Consider the following 26,577-nt stretch of genomic DNA (forward strand, 5'->3'; position numbering starts at 1 on the left):
GGATCATGGTTCATAACCAGCCCAGGCAGGAACGTCTGTGAGACTTTCATCTCCAAAGAACCACCAGAAAATCAAAAGTAGTGTTGTGGGCTCAAGTGGTAGAACACTAGCCTTTTGCTGAGGCTTTTGGGAACATCGCCCATGCCTAGAGTTCTAGCCCCACGACTGACAAGAAGTGGACTTCATACCACAAGAAGCGGACTGAATAGCACCCATTGTCCTAGGGAGCATTTTAGCAAAGTCAGGCAGAGCTTCCTCTGAAGTTGAAGTCATAAGTAGGTTACCTGGCTTCTCTCTGCCTTGGTATCTCCAGTTGCAAAACTCAACACAGTGAAGGATCCTCTTCCTCATGGGGATAGGGTAATGATGAGAGAGAGCCATGTTTTGTTTCATAATCCCACATCTGTTGCACAATTAATAACAGGCCCCACCTGAGCCCTTTCTGGCTATCTTCCTGTCATTTCCTCAGAGAATTGCCGAGAACCTTATCTGAAGACTACTCCCTCTGTTCCTAGCCATGCTCCAGAGATCCCTCTGTATAAATCCCTTGTTTCCTCACAACTTTCCTGTGAGGAGAATGAGGTCTGATTGTTACGAACCTACCCAGACATTCACCTGTGGTCAAGAATTGTCTGCTGTGATTTTTCTGCCTGCTCAAATTGACTTAAGAAACCATTAAACCACAGGAAAATCAAACACAAATAGACCAGAGTCTCCAACAAGAGACAGGTTAAGAACACAAGGGAGATACAGGATCTTCCCATCCCCCACAAAAAAAAATCAAAGAACTCTTTCTTTGTACCTTTTACAAATTTTTTATAAAAGTTTTTTATTAATTTTTAATTTTTTACTTTAATTTTTTCTATTAATTTTTTTCTTCCTCTCAAAATTTTATCTCTTTTCAGAAACATTGAAGTAAAACCTTGCATTCTCTCAGGCCACAAGGGAAAAAAATTAAAACATAAAAGGAAAAGCCACCAGAGAAAATCCTGTAACACACTGTAACAACACACTGCTGAATCACGAGTGGGTCATTGAAGAGATTAGAAAAGAAATTCAAATGTTGATGAACACACAAATTACCAGCTCCTTTGGAACACAGCAAAGGCAGTACTCACAGGCAAGTTTATAGCTGTGAGTTCATACATCAACGAATTGGAGAGATCTGAAACCAACCATTTAATGAGACATCTGAGTCTCCTTGAAAAAGAGCAGCAAGATGATCCCCAATCCAGTAGATGGTAAGAAATAATTAAAATTAAATCAGAATTAAATGAATTAGAATCCCAAAAAATCATAGAAAGAATCAACAAAACAAAGATTTGTTACTTCCAAAAAATTAACAAAATTGACAGACTCTTAGCAAATCTTATAAGAAAAAGAAGAGAACACACCCAAATAAACTCAGAGATGAGAATGGAAACATCACCACAGAAACAACCAAGATTCAGAACATTATAAGGGAATACTTCTCAAAACTTTATGCTAATAAGTTTGAGAACTTGGCAGAAATGGACCTTTTCCTAGCAAATATAGACATGCCAAAACTAAACCAAGATGAGTTATACCATCTTAACAGGCCCATATCAAGCATTGAAATAGAAACATCAATAACAAACCTTCCATCTAAGAAAAGCCCAGGATCAGGTGGCTTTACAGCATAATTCTATAAGCCCTTGAAAACACAGCTCACACCAATACTCCTCCAAATCTTCAATGAAATTGAAAGAGAAAGTTCACTGCTGAACTCATTCTATGAAGCCATAATAACCCTCATGCCCAAACCAGGCAGGGACACATCACAGAAAGATAACTATAAACCCATTTATTTGATGAACATTGATGCAAAACTTTTCAACAAAATGTTGGCCAATCAAATTCAACAATTCATCCAAAAAATTCTACACACTGATCAAACAGGATTCATTTCAGGGATGCAAAGCTGGATCAATATACCCAAATCAATTAATATAATTCAACACATCAACAGGAGCAAAGATAACAACCACCTGGTTATCTCAATAGATGCAGGAAAAGCATTTGACAAGATCCAACGCCCCTTTATGATGATGGTTCTGGAAAAATTAGGAATCCATGGAACTTTCCTCAATGCAATAAAGACTATATATGACAAACCTACAGCCAGCATTATACTTAATGGTGAAAAACTAAAGCCATTTCCTCTTAACTCAGGAACGAGACAAGAAGGTCCACTCTCGCCACTTCTCTTCAATCTAGTATTAGAATGCCTAGCTACAGGAATAAGACAAGATGCAAACCTAAAGGGGATCCAAATAGGGAAAGAAGAAGTAAAACTCTCCCTCTTTGCAGATGTCATGATCTTGTATTTAAAGAATCCAATAGACTCCACTCCCAAATTACTCAAGCTGATTCAAATCTTTGGCAAAGTATCAGGGTATAAAATTAACCCCTCAAAATCAATGGCTTTTCTGTATACCAACAATGAGAAAAATGTGGCTGAAATTAGGAAAGCATCTACATTCGTAATATCCCCACAAAAAATAAAATACCTGGGAATTAACCAAAGAAGTGAAGGAATTCTATGATGAAAATTTTAAAAACCTGAAAAAGGAAATCAAAAGAGATCTTAGAAAGTGGCAAAAACTCCCATGCTCATGGATTGGAAAGATAAACATCGTGAAAATTGCAATCCTTCCAAAGGCTCTCTACAAATTCAGTGTGATACCTATCAATATTCCAATCTCATTCTTCAAGGAAATAGAAGAGGCAATCCAATAATTCATAGAGGATAATAAAAGACCGCGAATAGCAAAGCGATCCTCAACAGAAAAAAAACTGTGCTGGAGGAATATCATACCAAATTTCAAACTCTACTACAAAGCAATTGTAATCAAAACAGCTTGGTAATGGCATAAGAACAGACCTCAGGACCAATGGAATAGAATTGAAACCCCAGAAATGAACCTACAGACATATAGCCAACTACCCTTCAATAAGGGAGCTAAAATAATAGACTGGAAGAAAGACAGCCTCTTCAGTAAAGGGTGCTGGCAAAATTGGTTAACTACTTATAGAAAACTAAAGCTAGATCCGTATATATCACCCTGCACCAGAATCAACTCCAAATGGATCAAAAACCTCGGAGTCAAAGCAGACACTCTGAAAACACTGCAGGATGGAATAGGAGAAATCCTAGGTCTCCTTGGCCCAGGTTGAATTTTTTTTAATAGAGACCCAGAAACACAAGAAATCAAAGAAAGGTTGGACAAATGGGATTGCACGAAGTTGCAGAGCTTCTGCAAGGCAAAGGACATAGCTAGCAAGATCAATAGAAAGCCCACGGATTAGGAGAAAATCTTCACTAGCCATACTAGAGACAAGGGTCTCATATCTAAAATATACTTGGAACTCAAAAAATTAAATCCCCCAACAACAAATCCTCAAAGAAACAACTGCCCAATAAATAAGGCTAAAGCCTTAAAGAGAAACTTCTCTGAAGAGGAAAGAAGGATGGCCAATAGACAAATGAAGAAATGCTCAACCTCTCTAGCCATAAAAGAAATGCAAATCAAAACAACATCGAGATACCACCACACCCCAGTTAGAATGGCTATACTGAAGAACTCTGATAACAGATTATGGAGGGGATGTGGACAGAAGGGAACCTTACTTCATTGTTGGTGAGAGTGTAAATTTGTTCAACCTCTTTTGAAAGCTCTATGGAGGTTCCTCAAAGCACTCAACATAGAGCTCCCCTATGATCCAGCAATCCCACTTTTGGGAACTTACCCAAAGGTTTACAAAGAAGACCACACTAAAGCATCCAGCACAACTATGTTTATTGCAGCCTTTTTTTACCATAGCTAAGATATGGAAGCAACCCAGATGCCCTTCAGTAGATGAATGGATCAAAAAATTGGGTTATATATACACAATGGAATTCTATGCCTCCATCAGAATGAATGACATTGCTCTATTTGTTAGGAAATGGAAAGACTTGGAAAAAATTATATTAAGTGAAGTAAGCAAGAACCACAGAAACATAGGTCCCATGTTTTCCCTTATTTGCAATAACTAGTATATATCTGAGTCAAGCATAAAAGTTCAGATAAATACATGTTAGTGAAAAGAACCCTAAAATATCTATTCAATTTTTTTTCTTTCATACGATTGTTTCTAGTACATTCATAAAATTTATTTATTTGTTGCTTTTTATATCCCTCCCCCACCGTATAATCCATGCTTTCACTGTATTTGATGTTGTTATAATTTATGGAGGGGAAGGGAAAAAACAAATCGTTGCAATAGGGATTAAAGTTGGACCCATTGCAACAATGAGACGTAGAAGTGGTATGTAGAAAATGAACTTGACAACTCTGGTAGGGGGAGGGGGAGGATGGGATGGGAAGGGGAAACAAAGGAGGTGGCTACAATGCTTGATAAAATATGTTCTCATATCTTGCCCATGTAATTTTAACCCCTCTGGATAGTATTTTCACAATTAAAAAAAACTCTGCTGCTGTGGACTAAATGTTTGAGATAATCCATCTAAATCGATGACTGTGCATGTTGCTACATGTTTACCACCCCAACTACAGATGACCAGGCCCGGTGGAGCATACCTGTCACAGATAGGAGGACATCAATCCAGCCCAGCCAGAGCATATAGAGGCTCTGTTTCAGAAATGCCCAAATCAGAAAGGTGGCTTCTCAGAGCCAGGGAGAGGAAACAAGTAGTGGGTCTTGGTGCCCTCAGAGGGGCGTCTGACCCAGGGTAGGGGTGGTTTTGGGGCAGCCACTCACATGCGCTCCTAGGAGAAGTTGCTTGAGGCTGCTCCAGGTGGGGCAAGCGGGAATGGCAGTGGCATTGCAGACACATGTCCTCAGAGAACCAAGGCCATTGACCAAGTTGGAGCTTTACACAGCCTGGCAGGGTGCCATTGCCTGGTTTGAAATTCTGAATCTTGGGAAGGCGGGGAGGGGGCTGGGGACTAGGCAGGCATCTCAATTTCCTTCTATATTCCAGTCGCCTTGAGTGTCTTCTCACCACTCAGCCATCTATACCTTCCTCAACTGCTGGTAGTGTTGTAAACTAACAGAGGGAATCCTGGTGCTACCAGGCAGCATGGAATGTGGGCGTGGCCACCATGCTTGTATCTCATTGGTCAGAAAGAACAATGAAAGAATGGGGGTGTGGCCAGAATCCTGTGATGCAAACAGCATGTGCTGAGTCAAGAAGATAGCAGCTCCCCCAGCTCTTTTCCCAGGGAACAATGTCCAATTCAGTTGGAGACAAGAGCGTGACCTGCTTAAGCTGCATGGCTGCACAGATCATTGTGTATGGCTGTTTGTTCCCAGTCCCAGACCATGAACTGAGGATATGGGCAAAGTCTGTGAGCTGCTTTTGCTCAAGGCTGGCCTTCCACACTGGAGCCACAGGGATTCTGGCTTTGTTGGCACTGAAGTTGGACTTTCCTGCCTAGGGTGACTTCGACCATGAGCCACCCATCACAGCCTTGTAAGTATCAAGGAAGACTGTTGAGGGCCACTGGTGCCTGCCTAATCATTGGTCTTACTGGTGTTCTTGGACAGACTGATAAGTTCCCTATCCTCGGGTTTAAGTGGTGGGAGCTATAGCCCACAGTTGGAATCCTGGTCCAGCCACCTCAAAATGGAAGGAGATCCTAAGAAACTTACTCCTGTCCATATGATTACCAATAGAATATGATGTATGTCATGATTGAAAGAGCAGTCCTTGAATGATTGTAGGATAAATTTATATATAATTATTTTATAGGACACTGATCGATGTTAGTTAATGCTTTATGAAACATTTAAACAATCACATTCATAAAATGGAGGCATAAAGAAATACCTAAGAATTACTATACTATTACATAATATAAAGGTGCCATTATTCTGCATGGACTGGGATTGGAACCTATGGTCTTGGTAACTCTGTTGCACTGTGTGGGAAGGGGAAGCTTGCCTCCTTGAAGTCAAGAAATACAAGTCGGTTCTTTAGGCCTGAAATAGATCCCCACCACTAGAAAACATCCTATTCATGTACAATTTACATATATGATTCATATTTACATACATACGTTGACTCCATATTGCATTCAGTGCAGTTATTTTATTTGTTTTATTCATGTATTGACCATTTATTTTGACTATTATGGCACATAAAACATTGATTACATAAGATATAGGTCTGCATATGTATTCCACTTCATACCTGACACTCAAGACTTTCACAGAAAAGGAAAACATGCTTCGCCATCAACTTCTTACTCCACAATTCATTTTTAGGGAGTGCTGGCAACTGAACTCACAGCCTACAAGCCTAGTAGGCCCAATTCATGAATGGGTGAGTGTCAGCATGCCATACTGGGGCAAATTAAGCTGAAAGGCTATAACCAGGAACTGAGATCAAGCCCCAGGTGTTAGCAAAATAAGAACAGATTGAACTGCAGATGGAAGTATTTATATGTATATATATATATATATATTAATATGTATTTATATAGAGTGTTAAAGATGTCTATATATTACTCAGTTATATAGACTAGATTCCTACCAATTCCTGGGTATTAATAATGCGTCCATGTCAATAATGTTATTGTTTTCATCCTTATACTATTAATGAAATCAATCAGTGTCCTGAAATTATTGCATTCCTGTAAGTAATAATATTCTTTTTATTCTTCATAAATACTAAATAAAAATCAATTAGCCTCCTGAAATGATGCTGCCTAAATTTATAGTAGCATCATTCATGATCAACTCATTGAACATTGACATTGATAACATTCCATTTTTCTTCCTATGGTTGGGAACAATTTTCTTAGTATCTCCTGCCATTGGTTGGTGTTAGGAGGGGGATTCGAAATCAGGGCCTATGTTGCCACGTGGGCCTATGGGTTCCCAGATAGTCTGGCAGCCTTCAGCAATGCAAGGTGAAGTACCCTTTGCAACAGTGTCATTCAGACCCATGAGGGTCACCGTGCAAAGGAAGAAAACATAAAAAGGCCACATTTTTTCTGTGCATTGCTTTCCCTGAAAGACCTGAGGGTCTAGGATCCCAGAAGGAGCTGTAGGTCTAGTCGCTGCACCCCAGCCTAGGGTGATCCAAGTTGAGGCAGAGTTGCCACAAACTGACTTCAAGCCCATACTGAGAAAAGTAAAATAAAAAATTAACTCACTGGCTTGCAATTCGTGATGTTTAATCTTCCAAGCTTTAAATTTGAACTCAGGATCTCGGTAAATCTGCAGCAATGTTGATGAAGGAGAAGATCACTGTACTTGAATATAAGAAAGTCAGACCTGGGACGATGGTGGAGAAGCTGGAGTCTAAACAAGCTCTCACATAGAAAGCAGTTTTAGAGTTCCAGTGAACAGTCCTAAGCCAGATAATCACACCAAGTGTGCCATCACAGGACAGAGAGTCAGGCCAGAGAGGGAAAATCCAGGCAAAGAGACAGATCTGAGCTCTTGTGAGCAGCCGCCGCAGCGGCGGCAGCAGTGGCAGCTGAGACTGCAGGAGCCATACCTGAGCCACACAGAGTCCGGAACGAAGGAGCCAGACGCAGCGGGTGAGCGGATTCTACTCAAAACCAGCAAGAACCGACAAGGAGCACACATCTTCATCCTGCAGTTCACAGACCAGAGACGACCCAGGAACCAAGACGGCGTGAGTAGAAGCCTGATGTCCTCACTCCTTCTCAGGGAGCAGAGGAGGGAATGCTACCCCTCCCCCCCCCTATTGGAGATCTCCATCTTGGATACTGACAAAGAGCTCCAACTGAAGCCTTGGAATAAAATGAATCATTTAGCAGGTCACAAGAACTTAACGGCGTTGTGACCTGCCAGACTCAGCTCCACCCAGGGAAAAGTCACCCAGGTTGGGCGCCAGCCCTAGTAGTGGCATTCTTCACTGGGTAATCAGAGCCAGAGGCTGGCCCTCCCTAGAGAAGCCTCGACAATCAATTGAAATTCAGTAAACAGAAAGCCTGAGAATGTCTCCAGGCTGGGCTTTGTGAGTCTTTCACAAACTAGCCACCAGGAAAAGCTACTGCTTGTTGAAAGTCTTCAACTATACCCAGAAACTAGCCTCATCACTGCATCTCCCTCTTTTGTGATACTCAAAGCAGATCTGACTCCCATTGAACTAGCCTGGGAGGAGGATCACAAAATCCTGGGTAAAGCAGAACATTTTTCTGCCTGTTAGAATAAACTGACTTAAGAAACCAACCAAGCCAAAGGACCAAAAGCAGACAAGAGACTCCAACAAGAGGCTGGTTACGGACACAAGGGAGATACAGGATTTTTCCCACCCCTCCGCAAAAAATCAAAGAATTTTTTTTCTTCTTCTTCTTCTTTTTTTTTTTTTTTTTTGGTACCTTATATAAAAAAAAATTTCATTTCTAAAACTTTTTTTAATCATTAATTTTTGCCTTGATTGAAAAAAAAATGTTTTCCAGTAACTTTTTTTTCCTCTTACAATTTTTATTTTAGGGATACGTGTGTGCATTTTTCCTTCATTTTTGATTTCTTTCTCTTTTTTTCTTTTTTACTTATCTTTTTGTTTTTTGTTTAGCTCTACTGAACTTCTCATCTTTTTTTCTTCCTTTCTTATCCTTTTCATCTTTTCCTCTCTTTCGTTCTTCTTTATGGAATGTACCTCTTGTTCTGCACATCCTCAGATAAACCTGTAGTTGACTATTAGACCCTATCCTCCATTGTGTACACACTTAATCCACAAATTTATTATTCAATTCAATACCTCTGAGATATAAATTCCTTAATAGCAGTAATACTTCTTTATAACTATATAATATATTAAGCATTTTATTTTTAAGTTTTCACATCTCCTTTATATCCCTCCCCTTCTCTCATTATATTCACATTCTTCTCTAAATAGATTCTTGTCGAATTCCTGCATAATATTATTAATTTTATTTTTCTATTTTTTATGGTCTCTTTTCTTTTCCATTTCCCTTTCTTCATTTTTTTCTCTCTCTCTACTTTCATCCTACCCAACCTATTTCCTGCTTTGAGATTAGGACTTAGTTAACACTCCCTGTGATTTCCCACATCAATCTATTCCTATTTTTTAGCCACATCACTCCCTAACCCTAATAATTTCTGGTTTTCCAAATTCTTCTCCGTGGTTCGTAGCCCATTAACATATAGTTGTTTGATATTGAATAAATGTATCTGTTGAACTAGATTGTATCTGTTGAACTAGATTGTATCTGTAGACTATTGACTGTGCAAATTCAGACTTTGGTTGATGCTTGCCTTAAGATAGTGTTCTAGCACAAAACTGGTGCTATTTTCATCTCAAATGGGCAGAGTAAGCCGGAAAAACACAAGAAAAATGGCAAGTCCGTGTATCTCAATTCCCAATCTTGATAATCAGGGAACAGAACAGATAATTAATAATCCAGAGGAGAGTTCCCAAATAGCTCTACAAACACTGTTGGCAAACATGATAAATGAAAAGATTGAAAACTTACAAAGGACTCTGTATGAGCATGATAAGGAGAGAGAGGAGGCAATCCAAAAGTTTATACAGGAATATCATAAGTGTGAGGAAGCTACCCAAAAACTGACACAGGATTTGCGTGAGCAGCTTGAGAATACTCAAAGAGAAAGGGAGGAATGGCGTGAGCAGGCTGAGAACACTCAAAGAGAACTACAGGAATCCCACGAACGGGAGGAAGCTAATCAAAGAGTAATACAGGAATTGAGAGAGCAGAAAAAGAATACAAAAAGATCACTAAAGGCATTCATGGAATCTATTAACAACACACTGCTGAATCACGAGTGGGTCATGGAAGAGATTAGAAAGGAAATTCAAATGCTCATACTATTCAACAAAAATGAACACACAAATTACCAGCTCCACTGAGACATAGCAAAGGTAGTACTCAGAGGCAAGTTTATACCTCTGAGCTCCTACATCAACAAATTGGAGAGATCTGAAACCAACAATTTAATGACACATCTAAACCTCCTTGGAAAAGAGCAGTAAGATAAACCCCAAACCAATAGACAGAAAGAAATAATTAAAATTAAATCAGAATTAAATGAATTAGAATCCAAAAAAACTATACAAAGAATCAACAAAACAAAGAGTTGGTTCATTGAGAAAATTAACAAAATTGACAGACCCCTAGCAAATCTTATCAGAAAAAGAAGAGAACACATCCAAATAAATAAACTCAGAGATGAGAATGGAAACATCACCACGGAAACAACCAAGATTCAGAACATTATAAGGGAATACTTCTCAAAACTTTATGCTCAAAAGTTTGAGAACTTGACAGAAATGGACTTTTCCTAGCAAATATTGACATGCCAAAACTAAACCAAGATGAGTTAAACCATCTTAACAGGCCCATATCAACCATTGAAATAGAAAGAGCAATAAGAGGCCTCCCAGCTAAGAAAAGTCCAGGACGAGATGGTTTTACAGCGGAATTTTACAAGGCCTTCAAAGCAGAACTCACACCAATACTCCTCCAACTCTTCAATGAAATTGAAAGAGAAAGTTCACTACCGAACACATTCTATGAAGCCATCATAACCCTCATCCCAAAACCAAGCATGGACTCATTCAAGAAAGAGAACTATAGACCCATTTCTTTGATGAACACTGATGCAAAACTTCTACACAAAATTTTGGCCAATCGACTTCAACAATTCATCCAAAAAATCATACACCACAATCAAACAGGATTCATTTCAGTAATGCAAAGCTGGACCAATATATGCAAATCAATTAATATTATTCATCACATCAAGGGGAGCAAGAATAAGAACCACATGGTTATCTCAATAGATGCAGAAAAAGCATTCGACAAGATCCAACACCCCTTTATGATGAAGGTTTTGGAAAAATTAGGAATCCATGGAACATTTCTCAATACAATAAATGCTGTATATGACAAACATACAGCCAGCATTATACTTAATGGTGAAAAACGAAAACCATTTCCTCTTAACTCAGGAACAAGACAAGGATGTCCACTCTCTCCACTTCTCTTAAATCTAGTATTAGAATACCTTGCTACAGCAATAAGACAATATGCAAACATAAAGGGGATCCAAATAGGGAAAGAAGAAATATAACTCTCCCTCTTTGCAGATGATATGATCTTGTATTTAAAGAATCCCATAGACTCCACTCCCAAATTACTCAAGCTGATTCAAAACTTTGCCAAAGTAGCAGGGTATAAAATAAACCCTCAAAATCCATGGCTTTTCTGTATACCAACAATGAGAAAAGTGTGGCTGAAATTAGGAAAGTAACTCCATTTGTAATAGCCCCTCAAAAAATAAAATTCCAAAGAAGTGAAGGACCTCTATGATGAAAACTTTAAAATCTTGAAAAAGGAAAACAAAACAGAACTTAGAAAATGGCAAAACCTCCCGTGCTCCTGGATTGGAAAGATTAACATCGTGAAAATGGCAATACTTCCCAAGGCTATCTACAAATTCAACGTGAGACCTATCAAAATTCCACCCTCATTCTTCAAGGAAATAGAAGAGGTAATCCAAAAATTCATATGGAACAATAAAAGACCCCGAATAGCAAAACAATCCTCAACAGAAAAAACTGCTGGAGGAATATCAATACCAAATTTCAAACTCTACTATAAAGCCATAGTAATCACAACAGCTTGGTACTGGCATAAGAACAGACCTCAGGACCAGTGGAATAGAATTGAAAACCCCGAAATGAACCTACAGACCTATAGCCAACTAATCTTCAATAAGGGATCTAAAATAATAGAATGGAAGAAAGACAGCCTCTTCAGTAAATGGTTCTGGCAAAATTGGTTAACTACTTATAGAAAACTAAAACTATATCCTTATATATCACCCCGCACCAGAATTAACTCCAAAAGGATCAAAGATCTCGGAGTCAAAGCAGACAATCTGAAAACTTTACAGGATGGAATAGGAGAAACCCTAGGCCTCGTTGGCTGAGGACAAAATTTTCTTAATAGAGACCCAGAAACACAACAAATCAAAGAAAGGTTGGACAAATGGGATTGCATGAAGTTGCAGAGCTTCTGCATGGCAAAGGACATAGCTAGCAATATCAATAGAAAGCCCACAGAATGGGAAAAGATCTTCACTAGCAATACAACGAACTAGGGTCTCATATCTAAAATATACTTGGAGCTCAAAAAATTAAATCCCCCAACAAGAAATCCTCAAAGAAACAACTGCCCAATAAATAAGTGGGCTAAAGACTTGAAGAGAAACTTCTGTGAAGAAGAAAGAAGGATATCCAACAGACACATGAAGAATTGCTCAACCTTGCTAGCCCTAAAAGAAATGCAAACCAAAACAACCTTGAGGTACCACCTCACCCTAGCTAGAATGTCTATAATCAAGAACTCTAACAACAACAGATGCTGGAGGTGATGTGGACAGAAGGGAACCTTACTTCATTGTTGGTGGGAGTGTAAACTTGTTCAACCACTTTGGTAAGCAGTATGGAGTTTCCTGAAAAGACTTCACGTAGAGCTGCCCTATGACCCAGCAATCCCACTTTTGGGCATTTACCCAAATGTTTTCAAACAAGACCACACTAAAGCTACCAGCACAACTATGTTTATTGCAGCATTATGTACCATAGCTAAGATCTGGAACCAACCCTGATGCCCCTCAGTATATGAATGCATAAAGAAAATGTGGTATATATACACAATGGAATTCTATGCCTCCATCAGAAAGAATGACATTTCCCCATTTGTTAGGAAATGGAAAGGCTTGGAAAAAATTATATTAAATGAAGTAAGCCAAGCCCAAAAAACAAAGGTCCATGGTTTCCCTTATTTGCAATATCTAGTATATGTATCAGTCAAGCAGAAAAGGTTAGATAATGTGATGTTTGGAAAATGAACCCTTAGATAAGTATTTAAATGCTTTTTTCATTATCTTGCCCATGTATTTGTAACCCCTCTGTACAATATGTTCACAAAAAATAAATATTAAAATTAATTTTAAAAATGTCATATGTGAAATTTAATGAGGTCAACAAGAGATTATGGGGACAAAACGGCCTTAGAATTACAATTGCAGCATATCACAAAAGTTATGATGACAGGATAGGTTTGTGATGTCATGGGGTGTTATGTGATATTGTGATATGTGGTTATTGTGATATTACAGTGGCAACGTGATGTAAAAAGGGATTGTAATGTCACAATGGTTATGAGTTTATGATTTCTTTATGATATCAACCTACAGGCCGCATTTTAAATAGTATGAAATCACAGAAAAGGCATTCATAATGTGTCTATGATGTCACAGGGAAAATGTGAAGATCTAAATCTATCATATCATTTTAGTTTTGTGATTTCCCAATGAGCAGATGTTGTCAAAAATGACAAAGTGATGTCACAATTGTGATGAACTCACAAACTGTTTTTGATGTTAAAATGTCTTGTCTGATTCTCAATTGTCAATATTTCACAGTGGGGATTTGAGTACACAAAGGGAATGTGATGTCACAAAGCTATGTATTTTATCATAGGATATAAGAGGTCATAATAGATTTGAGATGACACAATGTGATCCTGGTGTCAAACCAGCAATGTGATGTCACAATGGGTTTGTGATGTCACACTGGTGATGAGATCATAATGGATTAGTTATGCCACTACTTTTAATATCACAATTATTTGTCCAATTTCAATTGCTACTAGACCACCATGAGGATACAGTAAAAACCAGCAGTGCCCTTATAATCCAAGGGAACATATAGTCATCATGGCCTCTTGGTCTCCACCACCAGAGGGGGTGGCTTCATGCCACTGGAGGGGGCAGGACATGCTGCTAAAGGAGATAGTATGTCAAGCCCAACATGGTGAGCTACCAAGAAGTCATTGGGTATGAACATTTGGGAAGTGATGATTGAAAACTGTTATGCAGAAAACATCACAGTGGGGGAAGGGCCCAGCCTATATATAGGCTGCAGGTTCAGAGCAACAGAAGGGGAGAGAAAAAGGGGAAAGGCCTGCAAGGAAAGAAGTGATGAGCCAGTAGGAAGGTAAAGACCTGGGAGTAGAGGAAATTGAGGGAGAGCAGGAGGTGAAGGATGGCAGCTGGCCACCTGGATATGGGAGGGCAGGACTGTCAAGAGTAGAACAGCCTGAAGAGAAGAAGGGAATGGTCGAAGGAGAAAATGAAAAGACTTGAAATTTAGGACAAGTCTGGAGAGAAGGAGGATGAAGAGCACGGAAAAAGCCTTGTCCTTTGAATTGTGGAGTTTTGGAGATCATTATTTTGGGGGATGGTTGTTTGCAGACCAGTTAACAAATGGCTGGGCTTCTGTTTGGAGTTCTGAGGTTTCATGGTTGAGGCTGAATTTAGCTCTGGGCATACAGCCCAGGTAAAGGTCATCGCTTGTTACAAAACTTATGAGGACAAGGCAGGTTTGTGATGTTACATTGCATTAATGATATCACAATGTCAATATGAGGTCGCAAAGGGATTGTATTGTCACAATGGTGATGTGGTCGCAATGGGTTTCTGAAATCAAACTATATGCCACATTTGAGATAAAATGAAATCACAGAATAGGCAAGCACATTGTCTCTATGACCTCACAATGAAAATGTGATTTCATAATGCTATGATGTCATTGTCATTTTGAGATGTCACAATGGGCTGATGTTATCCTAACAACAACGTGATCTCACTCTGGAGATGATGTCACAAAGCATTTGTAATGGTAAAACGGCCTGTTTGATATGTTGTCCTTTGCTCACAATGAGGATATAATTACCCAAAGGGACTGTGATGTCACAAACACTATGTGCTTTTTCAAAGGTGCTAAGAGGTCACAACAGGTTTGGTATATCACAAGGTGATCGTGATATCACTGTGGAACTATGATGTCACAATGGGTTTGTGATGTCACAGTGGGGATAAGGAAACACTTCGATAGCGATGTCACTATGAATTTGTAATATCACCATTAGATGGTGATATTATTACTAGATTACAATGAAGATAGTTGTTCACATAAGGAGCTAGAAGTCAGAAAGGCCATGAATTTTGTAAAATATTATGAGTACATAATAGATTGGTGGAAATGCGTTGGGACAGAGATATCCCATTGGCAATATAAAGTTACCATTACATGAGATAGTATTGTTTTGAAGTCACAAATAGTTGGTAATGCCATATAGGTGATGAGGTCATATAGATTTGTGATTTCAAAATGGGATGGTGATGTCACAATCTCATGCTAGGTCTCTAATTGACAATGAATATATAAGTTCACAAGGGATAATGATGTATTCGAAGGCATATGTTGGCACAAGTGTAATGAGTCTTAACAGGTTTATGATGTCACAATATGACTCAATGTTCATGACATCTGGCAATGTGTTGTCACAGTAGTTGTGATGTCACACTTGATTTCTGATATCACATGTCATACCTGATATATTATGAATTAAACAATTATTAGCTCAGGGAAGCCAGAGATCACACTGGCAGCATGTCAAAACATTTATGAGGATAGGAGAGTTTTGTGATGTCACGGTGGGTTAGTGATATCATAATGGCAATGTGGTGTCATCAAGGTATTGTGATGTCATAATGGTTAGGTTGTCACAATCTATTTCTGATATCAACCCACCTGCCACATTAGCAATAGAATTAAGTCACAGAATAGGCATTCCAATGTATCTGTGACATCACAATGAGTATGTGATGTCATAATGCTATGAAGTCATTGTTGTTTTATGATGTCACAATGGTCTGATGGTGTCGTAATGACAATGTAATGTTACACTGGTGATGATGTCACAAAAGTTTTGCGATGTTAAAATGGCATGTCTGATCTCAGCTCAAAATGAGGATATGGGTACACAAAGGGCCTGTGATGACACAAAGGCCATGCTTTCAAAGCTTCTGAGGTCATAATAGTTTTGGGATGTCACAATATGATCATGGTGGCACAATGGCAATGTGATATCACAATGAGTTTGTGATGTCACCACAGTGATGAGGTCACAATGCATTAGTGATATCTCATCAAGTTTTAATATAACAATGACATATACAACTTCAATTTCTTCTAATTCATTATTAGGATACTGTAATAACCAGTGTTGCCAGAATTATCTGTGGGAGCCTATAATCATTGTAAATTCTTGGCCTGGCACACAGGAGAATGTGGGGAATGCCGCCAAAGGTGGAGGTGTCAGGCCTCACATGGTGAGCTGTCAAGAAGTGATTGAGCATTGGGCAGATTGGGAATAGACGATTAAAAATTGTTAGGCAGGAGACCCGTTAGAGTGCGGAGGGGTACAAGCTATATATAGGTTGCATTTTCAGAGCATTGGAAGTGGGGATAAAAATAGGAGCTACCTGGATGGAAGAAAGTGATGAGACAACAGGAAGGAAAAAACCTGAGAAGAGAGGAAGATGAAGGAGAGCAGAAGTTCGGCAAGTGGTCACTGGGTCAGAGTAGAGCAGGCCTGTGGAGACTGGAGAGACCTAAAGAGAATAAGAAAATGGTGGAAGGGAAAAAGGGAACGACCAGGAAGGAAGGACAGGTCTGTAGTGAAGGAGGGAGGAATGAAAAAGTAAAAAGCCTTGCCCATTGAGGTTTGGAGATTCGGAGATCATAATTTTTTGGCCCGTGGTATGCAGACCAATTAAGAAAGGGTGGGACTGCCCATTGGAGGTCTCAGGTTTGGTGGTCAAGGCTGCTTTTGGACCTGGCTATCCAGGCCAGCATAAGGTAATCACAGTCCTCTTGCTATTGTAAATTGTTTTATTATATTAAATGTGACTACATGGTTTGTCTCCTTGTCTTAGATGTCATAAGTAGACGAGTTCACAGAAAGAGCTTTAAGTCTCAAAGGCCACGAATTTTCTAAGATGTGATGTGGCCATATAGGTTTGTAAAAACACAATGGGACAGTGATATCACAACGACAATACAATGTCAAAATAATGCTTTGATACTAGAATTATTTCTTGATGCCATTCTCGTGATGAGGTCACAATAAGTTTGTGATGTCACAATGGGTTCATGATGTCAGATGGCAGATCTCAATGGTCATTATTTGGAAATGAATATATGAGTTCAAAAAGGGACTGTAATGTCTCCAAAGGCATGTGCTGTCACAAATGTGATGCCGTTCTCACAGGTTTGTGATGTCACAATGTGACACAATGGCCATGATATCTGGCAGTATGAAGTCACAGGGGATTTCTGATATCACATGTCCTATCAGAAATATGAGATTGAAAACAGATTATGAGCTCACAAAGGGCCTAACATATGACAATGTCACAAAAATTATAAGGACAGGACTGGTTTCTAATGGCACAGCAAGTTAATGATGTCACAATGGCAATGTGATGTCACAAAGTATTGTGATATCACAATGGTTATATGGTCAAATGGGTTTCTGAAATAGAATGAATTCACAGAATAAGCCATCACACTGTTATGTCTATGACATAACGATGTCACTGTGATTTATCATGCTATGATGCCATTGTCATTTGGTGATGTCACAATGAGCTGATGGTGTCATAATGACAATTTGATGTCACTGCTGATTTATGATGTTACAACGGTTATGAGGTCACATTATGTTTCTGATATCAACACACATGTCAAATTTTAAATACAATGACAAAGCCTGGCACGGGTGGCTCATGCCTGTAATCCCAGCTACTCAGGAGGCTGAGATCTGAGGATTGCAGTTCAAAGTCACCTCAGGCTGGAAAATCCATGAGCCTCTTATCTCCAATAAAAACCATTAGAAAATGAGAAGTGGTGCTGTGGCTCGAGTGATAGTGTGCTCGCCTAGAGCTGTAGAGTAGGGACAGCACCCAAGCCCAGAGTTCAAGTCCCATGACCAACTACAACAACAAAAAAGAATAAAAACAGGCATTCACAATCGGTTTATAACATCACAATGACAATGTGATCTCATAATACTACCTTGTCATAGTTTTCTGATGTCAAAATAGTTGATGCTGTTATAATGAGAATGTTATGTCACACTGGTGCTGTCACAAAGTGTTCATGATGTTAAAATGGCATGTCTGATATCAATTGTCAGTTCATAATGAGGGTATAATTACACAAAGGGACTGTGATGTCAAAAAGGCCATATGTTTTTCAAAGGTGCTAAGAGGTCCTAATAAGTTTGGGATTTTACAATGTGATGGTGATGTCAAATATCTATGAAAGCTCACAATGGGTTTGTGATGTCACATTGGTGATGAAATCAAAGTTCTGTGAAGTCACATCTCACAATCACATGCCCAATTTCAGTTGCTACTATTTCACAATGAGGATAAGAGTTCACAGAAGAAGACAAATATAAAAGGCCCTGAATTTTCTAAAATGCTATGAAGACATACTAGCTTATTGAAAACACAATGAAACAGTGATATCACTATGGCAATGTGATGTTGCAATATGATTACTTAAAAATATTTTGATACGACAATTGGTGATGCCACACTAGTAATGAGTTTATAAGAGGTGATGTCCCAATGGGTTGGTGACATCAAAATGACAAATATGTGATCTCAATTGTCAACTCATAATGAGTATATGTGATCACAAAGGGACTGTGATGCTCCAAAGGCATGCGTTGTCTCTAAAGTGATGAAGTCCTAATGTGAGTGTTATCAGAATGTGACAAATGCTCATATCATCTATCAGTGTGATGTCACCATGATCTAAATGTCACACTGGATTCGGGTATCACATTTCATACCTGGATTGAGTATGAGAGAATTGGAATTTCACAGTGGATTAGTGAAATTACTATGGAAATATACGGTCACAAAGAGATTGTGCTACCACAATGGCTAATAGATCACAATGTGTTTCTACTCTAATAGGTTTGTTCTGTCACAATTGGTTGGAAATGTCACAATGACATGTCGATTCTCAAATATCATTAATTCACAATGACGATATGAGTTCACAAAGGGACTGTGTAGTCACCAAAGTCATGTGTTGGCACAAATGTGATGAAATCCTAACAGATTTGTGAGTTCACAATGTGACACCATGGTCTGGATGTCTATCAATGGGATGTCACAATATTCATAATTTCAGAGCCAATTTCTGATATCATTTATCATACCTGAATTATTATGAGTTTGAAAACAGAATATAAGCTTACTAAAGGCCTAAAATATCCTAAGGGCAGCATATCACACAAGTTATGACTAAAAACTCATGATCTTTGGATTTTAGGATTCTTACTTTGAAATTGTATCCTCATTGTGAACTAGTAGAAATTGAAATTGGACATGTCTTTGTAATAATACAAACTCATAGTGACATCAAAAACTCATTGTGATCTCATCACCACTGTGACATCACGAACTCATTGTTACATCACATTATTGTTGTGCCTTCACAATCACATTGTGACATCACAGAGCAATTGTGAAGTCTTAGCACATTAAAAAAAACACATGACCTCTGTAGCCTCACAGACCCTTTGTGTACCCATATTCTCATATTGAAAATTTTGATCACACATAGCATTGTATCATCACAAATACTTTGTGCAATAATTACAGCTGTGAAATCACATTGTCATCATGACACCATCATCTCATTGTGATAACACCAAACCCCAATGACACTATACCATTTGTTTCTTTTCTTTTCTTCTGTATGTTTTTTATTTTAAATATATTGTACAGAGGGATTAGAGTTACATGAGTAAGGTAATGAGTACATATCTTATCAAACATTGCTGCCTTGTCATCACATTGTCACTTTGATGTCATAGACCCATTGTGAATGCCATTCTTTGATTTCAATCTATTTCAAATGTGCCATGTGGGTTGATATCAGGAAACCATTGGGAACTCATTACCTTTGTGACATCAAATTCTCTTTGTCATACCACATTACCTTTGTTATATCACTAACCCACTGTGACATCAAATACTTCTCCTGTCCTCACAACATTTGTGACATGTCATTGTGATATTTTAGACCCTTTGTGAGTTGAAAATCTGTGTTTGACTTTCATATTTCAGATATGACATGAGATATCTAAAATCCAGTGTAACATCATGATATTACACCACTGGACATCATAAAAATTGTGTCACTTTGTGACATCTCAGAACTCTTAGTTCTTCACCTTTTTTGACTACATATACTTTGGGGACAACAGAATCCCTTCCCAAACCCATATACTCATGGTGTATGACAACTGAGGTCCCACATGCCATTGTGACATCACCAACTCCTTGGGACATCTCAAATCTATTGAGACCTCCTCATCAGTATGGTGTCACCAATTGTGACATCAAAACATTATTATAACATGATGTTGAGATATCACATTGTCATTGGGAAATCAGTGTCCCATTGGGTTTTCACATAGTATGACCTCATACTATGAAGCTTCTTCTATCACCTGGTATCCTCATATTGAATTAAGAGTAATTGAAATTGGATATATCATTCTGATATTATAAACTGTGACATCACAAAACCATTGTGACCTCATCAAAAACCCAATGGGACATCTCATTTCCATTGTGATATTATGAATCACAGTGTGCCTTCCAAAGCTATTATGACCTCTTACCACCTTTGAAAACACACATGGCCTCTATGACATCACAGAACATTTTTTGTATCCATATCCTCATGGGGAACTAATGACAACTGACATCAGACATACCATTAAAATACAAAAAAAATCTTTCTGACATCATCATAATTGTGACATCATGTTGCCATTATGACAACATCAGCTCATTTTGACATGTAAAACTACAATGACATCATAGTACTGTAACATTATATTGTCATTCTGATATCACAGACATGTTGTGATTGCCCTTTATGTTATTTGATTCTATATCTAATGTGGCATGTTGGTTGATATCAGAAACCCATTGTGAGTTCATCACCATTGTGATATCATGGTGCCTTAGTAGCATCACATTGCCATTGTGATGTCACATTGCCAAATTGCTGTCACAAAGGGATATTAATGTCACAAAGGTTATGACATCACAATGAGTTTCTGATATCCACCCACATGCCACATTTCAAATACAATGAAATCAGAGATTAGGCATTCATAATGTGACTATGGTGTCACAATGACATAATGGCAAATGCTATAATGTTATTGTCATTTTGTGATGTCACCATAAGCTAAAGATATCATAACAACAATGTGATATCATACTGGTTATGACGCCACACAGGGTTTATAATGATACAATGATTATGAGGTCACAATATGTTTCTGATATCAACGGATATGCCACATTTAAAATAGAATGAAATCATAGGATATACATTCTCAATGTGTCTCTGACAGCAAAATGGCAATGCAATGTCATAATGCCATGATGTCAGTGTAGCTTGGTGATATCACCATGAGCTGAAGGTGTCATAACCACAGTCTGATGTCATATTGGTGATGATGTCACAAAGGGTTTGTGATGTCACAGTGGCAAGTCAGATCTTAATTGCCATGAGTTTATAGTGTGGATATGAGAATGAAATCACAATGACATACGCAAATGAACTGTGATGACACAAAGGCCATTTTTTTTTCAAAAGTGCTAAAGTTCCTAACAGGTTTCAGTTGTCAAATGTTAATGATATAAAAAGGCTCTCAGCAGTCTTCCTTGATACTTACAAGGCTGTGATAGGAGGGTCATGGTCAAAGTCACCCTAGGCAGGAAAGTCCTTGAGACTCCTGTCCAAATTGTGCCAACAAAACCAGAAGTAAAGCCATGTAGCTCCATTGGTAGAGGGCTAGCCTGGATCAAAAGCAGCTCACAGACTGTGCCCAGATCCTGAGTTCAAGGTCTGGGACTGGGAACAAACAGACAAACACAACAATTTGTCCAGCCATCTGGCTAAAGCAGGTAAACTTCTTGTCCCCAAGTGGATTGAACCTGGGAAAGGGGCTGCCATCATCTTGACTCCACCCATTCTGCCTGCATCACAGGATTCCAGCCACACCCTCATTCTTTCATGGTTCTTTCTGACCAATGGGATACAAGATTGGTGGCCATGCCCACATTCCATACTACCCAATAGCGCTGGGATTCCGTCTGTTGGTTGACACCACTACCAGCAGTTGAGGTAGAGGTAGCTGAGTGATGAGCAAGAGACTCGAGGCTAGGAGGAGATGCCTTGCTCAGGCCCAACATGTGCCCGCCTGTGCTCCGGCCCCCTCCTCCCCTTCCCTGTGGCACAGCATTTCAAACCTGGTGCTGCTGGCTAAAACCCATGTTGCCTCTTGGATTCCTCAGACAATGGTGTAATGGTGCACCTCTAGCCAGCTTGTTGCCCTGACCTGGTCCTGGCACCCTTGTCCTCTGCTCTGGGCCTGATGTCAACCATACCACTGCCCCACTTGGAGCAGCTGCCAACAGATTTTGCCAGAAGCACATGTGAGTGGTGGCCACACAGGCCCGCTCCCTGTGACCCCATATCACCCCCCTTCCTGACTAGGACCTACGCCTCCTCTGTGCCCCACAGTCTGGCCCACGCCCTGACATAAATGTGCCCCAGGAGTGGGGTTGGGTGTTGACCCGAGGATCCCATCCCCATATCTAGTGTCTAGTGTCCCAGGAAATGGGGAGATGCCGGGTTGGGTGAGGAGTGGACGCCACAGAGCCCCTGACCTGGAGCAGTAGGAGACACACAGCCGCACATCTGCACCCTTCCTTTCTCTGGTGGGAACCTGGTGGGGAGCAGCATGTCCACACCTGCCTTCTGGGGTCTTTTCCCTTGTTCTGGGGATGGGAGGCTTTGGATGCAGAAGATAGACCCTCCTTTCTGTGTGAACCCTTGTCTTCTGTGCTTGATCATCCTTTCACCTGAAGACAGAGAGACAGAGAGAGACAGAGAGACAGAGAGAGAGATCATCTTTCTCCTTGTACAGCCTGACTGTGCTCAGGTGAGTGATCAGTTGGCAAATTGCAGGTGCTGCATGGATGAGTCTTCTGTCACCAGTCTGTATGTGTGTGTGTGTGTGTGTGTGTGTGTGTGTGTGTGTGTGTGTGTGTGTGTGTGTGTGTGTGTGTGTGTGTGTGTGTGTAGAAGTGAGTGGTAACAAGGAGACTGAATGCTTTGGTAACTTCTACCTGCTATCTTTCGGGCATGTATGGGCTTCATAGCTGAGGTCTGGGAGCCTGGAAGGGTGAGATGCTTGAACGGGACACAGCAATGTTGAATTACAAGAACAAGGGATCTGTGTTCCCTGGAACTGTGTACTACCTTGGGCCTGGTTGGTGGGAGTGGGAGCTTCGGAGGACCTAGGAGTGCAGCTGCAGGGGATGGCTTCCCTGGAGGACAGAGAGCATGTCCAACACTTAGTAAAGATATGAGTCCTGCTAGTATGGAGCGCAACAGCATATGTCAGACTCTGGGTCTTCTCATCATGACCTCTGATGGGCGAGGCGAGACCTATTTTAAATCTTGAGCTGTGATCTTCAGATCTCAACCTCCTAAGTACCTAGGATTATTGGCATGAGCCTCTGGCACTGTGACTCTGGTTCTTTTTGGTATATTAGGGTTTGACCTCAAGGCTTTAGGCTTGCCAGTCAGGTCATCTACCAGGTTTTCTGTCTTGGGCATTTCTGAGATGGAGACTTAATATATGCTCAGCCTGGGGTGGATCACAGTCCTCTTGTATGTGACAGGCATGAGCCACCAGGGTCGGTCCTCTGTAGTTGGATGGTAGACATGTAGTGCCATGCTCAGTCATTGGTTTAGATGGATTGTCACAAACTCAGTCCACAGCAGCCCATTTTTGACCACAGGTGAAGCTCTGGGTTGGGCCTCAAAAATTGGACTTCAATCTCCTCATGGGACAGTTTTGAGAAAACAAGGGATTAATACATAGTGATCTCTAGAGCAGGGCCAGACACAGAGGGAGGGGCCGTCAAATACGGTTCTTGGCAGTTCTGTGAGTATATGACAGAAAATACCCGGAAAGATCTCAGATGGTTTTGTGTTATTAATGTTGTTACAGGTATGGGATTATAAAACAAAACAGGATACTCTTTCTTTAATACCCAATCCCCATGAGGAATGGGATCCTTCACTTTGTTCAGTTTTGAAGCTGGGGAAACTGAGGCACAGAGAAGCTGGGTGACCTACTTATGACTACCAGCTGACAGGAAGCTTGGCCTGACTTCTCTGCCATGCTCCCTAGGACAATGGGTGTTATTCAGTCTACTTCTTGTGGTGGGAAGTCCACTTCTTTTCAGTCGTGGGGCTTGAACTCTGGGCCTGGGGCAGCACCCTGAGCTCCTCAACTCAAAGCTAGCACTCTACCACTTGAGTCACAGGACCACTTCCAGTTTTCTAGTGGTTCTTTGGAAATAAGAATCTCACTTGTGTTACTGCCAGGGCTGGCTATAAACCACAATCCTCATATCTCTGCCTCCACTGTACTTAGGATTACAGGCCTGAGCAACAGGTACCTGGCTTAAGTGTAATTCTGACCTTCTTTCGTTTCTCTCTCTCTCTCTCTCTCTCTCTCTCTCTCTCTCTCTCTCTCTCTCTCTCTCTCTCTCTCTCTCTCTCTCTCTCTCTCTCTCTCTCTCTCTCTCTCTCTCTCAGGAACTGATTGAATGGGTGCTGGAGGAGTTTGCCCAGCGTCCCTAATGTGGTTGGAACCAAGGTGGCCGTCTCATTCTGGAGGTGGGCTGTGGGTCAGGAGCTGTCTCGCTCATTCTGTTGTACCAGCTCCATGAGGTAAGTCCCTCTGTGCCCTGTCTAGACTGTGACAGTTATTCATTGTCTATCTAGCCTTAGTGGATTCAGTACTGTGATCAATGCCCTTTTCTGGCAAAAATTTCTGGCTAAAATTATGATACATAGTTATGGACTGAAAATTTAATGCCATCTTAAGAGAGTTATTTAGTGTTTTGGGAATGTGGATTCATGGTAAAGTGATTGCCTAGCATTCATGAAACCCTCGGTTTAATTCCTCAGTAACACATAAACAGAAAAAGAAACACTGGAAGTGGTCCTGTGCCTCAAGTGGTAGAGGGTTAGAATTGAGAAAAAAAAAAGCTGAGGAATAATTCCCAAGTGCTGAGTTTCAGCCTCAGGACTGCCAAAACAACAAGAGCAACAACAACAACAATGAACATTTAGTTAGTAAATGCAAAATAAAGAACCCAAACTTGGAATATATAATTGTTCCTTCCATACTGATACTTGACAATAGTCCCTAATTCATGTACTTTACCTATATTAGGATACTGTGTTGAAAAAAGTTTTGTTTAATAGGTCAGGGCAATTAATGCCAGGAATGTGCTTAGATGTCAGGTGTAGATTAATTCTGGAAATTCACATATTCCAGGATTTTGAGAGTTGTCACTCCTAATCACAATGAGAAGGGTAGTCTAAGTGAGATTTGGAAATCATTTTGGCCAATCATAGCACCAAAAAGTCAGAGGCTAATTAACAGTCGTGACAGAAGAGAAGGAATAACTCCAGATGAAAGTAAAAAAATGATAGTAGCTAAGGTATAGCAGAAACAGTTCTAGGGAACCATTTTTGGTTATTGAAGAACTATTTATCAACTAGGCTTATTCCTCATTGTTTTAGCATTCTAAATCTCTTAGGCTAGATAAATGTGTCTCCTTCTATGCTGTTCTTTCATACCTGATATCCTTTGCTTTCTGAAAATCTGTCTTTCTATATTTCTCTATGAACATTTCCTAATACTAAATACACCTACACAGATGTCACAGGATGCTAATGTAAGGGTCCCATAGCCCATGAGTCATTAATGTAACAAAATGGAAAAGGAGGAGATATTTATTGCTACCTCAATTTTTCTGAAAACCTGCAATGTCATCATTTGGTTCAAATTTCCATTCTTTGTCTACATAGTGTCATTAAGTGCACATAAATGCAAATATGAGCCAGGTGCTGGTGGCTCTTGCCTGTAATCCTAGCTAAAACCAGAGGATTGTGATTCAAATCCAGCCTGGTCAGGAAAGTCCATGAAACTCTTATCTTCAATTAGCCACCAGAACCCCAGAAGTGGTGCTGTAGCTAAAGTGGTACAGCATTCAATTTGAGCTGAAGAGTTGAGAGACAATGCCCAGGATCAGTGTTCAATCCCCACAATCAAAAAAAAGTGCAAATATGGCTTTAAGTTTCCCCCAAAGGAATGATTAAGTCAACAGTAATCTTCTCAAAGGATTCAGTGCACCTACTTTTGCTGAGTTATTTAAGTTATGGCTTCTTTGATGAACATATTCTCTTCTTTAAAAATGGTCAAAGATTAGCTTTATCATAACTTCATCTAATATTTTTTGGTTCAAAAGAGAAGTCCAAACAGTTGTTGTCAATTAGCTTTCTTACTGTCTTAGTTCAAAGCCAACCAGGCAGGAGAGTCTGTCAAACTCTTATCTGAAATTAAACACCAAAAAACCAGAAATGGAGTTTTGGCTCAAGCAGTTGTGTACTAGCTTTGGGTGCAGGTTGGAAAGAAAGACAACTGTTCAGGGACAGGTTCCAGCCTCTAAGTTCAAGCCCCAGAACTAGCA

At 39.8% G+C, this 26,577-nt stretch overlaps 1 long non-coding RNA gene across 1 annotated transcript in view; it reads right to left on the reverse strand.

The window, feature by feature from the left end:
* LOC138837878 (uncharacterized) overlaps positions 1-5,035 on the reverse strand; it is a 40,726-nt gene extending 35,691 nt beyond the window's left edge. Inside the window, exon 1 of the long non-coding RNA XR_011375486.1 lies at positions 4,786-5,035. This is a non-coding gene — a long non-coding RNA (uncharacterized lncRNA). The remainder of the gene's footprint in view (positions 1-4,785) is intronic.
* Between the last annotated feature and the right edge of the window lie 21,542 nt (positions 5,036-26,577).

Source organism: Dipodomys merriami, unplaced genomic scaffold, assembly GCF_024711535.1.
Source record: "Dipodomys merriami isolate MVZ:Mamm:240054 unplaced genomic scaffold, mDipMer1.0.p SCAF_278, whole genome shotgun sequence".
NCBI lineage: Eukaryota > Metazoa > Chordata > Mammalia > Rodentia > Heteromyidae > Dipodomys > Dipodomys merriami.